Source organism: Eumetopias jubatus, unplaced genomic scaffold (assembly GCF_037043125.1).
Source record: "Eumetopias jubatus isolate StellerSeaLion01/CBP00866 unplaced genomic scaffold, mEumJub1_p1.0 scaffold_13, whole genome shotgun sequence".
Lineage (NCBI taxonomy): Eukaryota > Metazoa > Chordata > Mammalia > Carnivora > Otariidae > Eumetopias > Eumetopias jubatus.
The window spans coordinates 12,826,222-12,828,644 of record NW_028274819.1 but is presented as its reverse complement, the minus strand read 5'-3'; positions in this window follow the sequence as shown (position 1 = coordinate 12,828,644).

The following is a 2,423-nucleotide window of genomic DNA, read 5'->3' as shown; positions in this document are numbered from 1 at the left end:
GAAAACTTCATTTCATTGGCGATAATCATTTTTTTCTGTTTTTAATCCTTTCCTCCTGTTGGCTGGAGAAAATTTCTTTCTGTTGGCTGGGAACATTTCCTGTTCCCTTTTGTTTCTCTCTTCCTGTTGATCCTCTAAAGACCTCTATACCCAATGGATCCTCTGGCCCCTTTGTAGGGCATCCTGATACCAGGTGCATCCTAATGGACCTAAGACATGTACTAAGGCCTGTGCTAAGTGCCTCCCCGACTCTAGTCCTCTCTACAACACTGCGAGGTTCTACAGTTGTGTATCATAGGAATAGATTTTTCTAAAACGAGTTAACTTCAAACTTTTATCTCAATTCTATTGATTTCTACTCTATTACTGTTTGAATTCTGAATATTCAGCATAGATTCAGTTAATCTTTAGATTTGACTGCCTCTTGCATGCCTGGGGCTTCAGTTATACATAACAGATGGAGACAAAATTCATCCCGGCTGAGAGGCGTTCATCACCACAGATGACCCGGTCTAGCCACTTTGGGCATCCAGATTTTGACTATGGTTGAGATTTACACAATCCAACTCTCTTTAACAGTACCTGCTGACAGCCAGATCAAGACGGAGTGCATGCTTCAAGAATCCCCTGTGCTCCACAAACATAGCAGTACTGGCTAAAACAAAAAGAGAAAACAGAAGGCATAGTGAGGCTTAAATACAAGACAAGCATTTTTGAAGATCCAAGCTGGCATAGAAAAACACAAACAGCAATCAGGGCTGAAAGGGTGGGTGGACTGGCAGGGTTTTGGATGCAGAGGCAGTCAGTGGTGGTATATGATCTAAAGTAGTCCCTGTGAGGGGCGCTGGGGTGGCTCAGTCGGATAAGCACCTGACTCTTGATTTCGGCTGAGGTCACGATCTCAGGGCTGTGAGATCAAGCCCTGCGTTGGGCCCAGCACTGGGCATGGAGCCTGCTTAAGATTCTCTGTCTCCCTCTCTCCCTCAGCCTCCCCCACCCCCTGACTCTCGTTCTCGCTCTCTAAAAAAAAAGTATTCCCTGTGATACGGGGAAGCAGAGGTAGGCTCCCTGACTGAAGCCCTGGGCTAGCGTGATATTCATTCCTTACCTCCCCCCCCTGAGGGGAGGAGGCTAGAAATAAACCTGCTGCCAAATGCTGAAGGAGCAATGGCTCCTATCCAGCTCCAGGCGGGGAGAGAAAGATGAAACAGCCTTGTGACCAAGTGCTGAGTCAAGCTTCCCCTTGACCCAGCCTGGGTTGGCCACAGCCCATTGGCTCTGCAGGACAGTCCCTGTTGCTGCTCTTACTAGACCTGGACTTTGACTGGGGAACCCCAAAGCTGCTCAACAGGATAATTGAATATAGAGGTAAAGGAGAAGGGGGGAGCAGGGGAGGAGGAGGAGAGAACTGAAACAAACACACCGCCTCGTATCCCAGTCAGACTGTAAAGCAAGTAAAAAACTGATGGATAAAAGCTAATACTGAGGGGCGCCTGGGAGGCTCGGTCAGTAAGCGTCTGCCTTCGGCTCAGGACATGATCTCAGGGCCCTGGGATTGAGCCCCATGTTTGGCTCCCCTCTGAGTGGGGAGTCTGCTTCTCCCTCTCCCTCTGTTCCTCCTCCTGCTCGTGCTCTCTCTCTCTCAAATAAATAAATAATCTTAAAAAATAAAGCTAATACTGAGAAAAGCAGCCAACAAACCAACAGTCAGAACATGGATTTGCTTCAGAAGAAATTGATTTTACAGAACAATCAGACAAGGCTTTAGAGTAAATATATGGATTATTTCAAAGAAATAAATGAAATCAAAACTTACATTAAAAATAAGCAATTACGGAAAAAATAGGCTGAAAATAAGAATGGAGAGATACAACAAAAGGCCAATTAGAATATTTGAACGTAAAAAAATAGTCACTGAAATAAAAAACATGGGACTTTGAGGCACCGCTGGTGGGAATATAGTTGGGGCAACCTCTTTAGAGAGCAATTTGGTATTATTTAGTGATGTGGGAGATGCTCATTTAGGTGTACATCCTAGAGAACAGTTCTTAAACTTCAGCTTGTCTCAGAATCACCTGGAGGTATCATTAAAGCAAACCTCACTGGGCCCCACTTGCAGAGTTTCTAATGCAGTCGGTCTGGGGCCGAGGATTTGCATTCTGACGTGTCCCTGGTGATGCTCTTGCTGTTAGCCAGATCACACTTTGAGAACCACTCACTGCTCTAGAAGCCTTTGGCAGAGGTGCAGGATGTGATGTGTATAAAAATGTTCGTTGTTAGGAATAGCAAAATGTAGAAACAATTTAAATGCTCCCCAGCAAGAGAATGAATAAGGAAATTGTGGGGTTTTGTTAATACAATGTAATATACACAGAAATTAAAATGAATGAACCAGAGATGCAAGTATAACAACAAATATATTT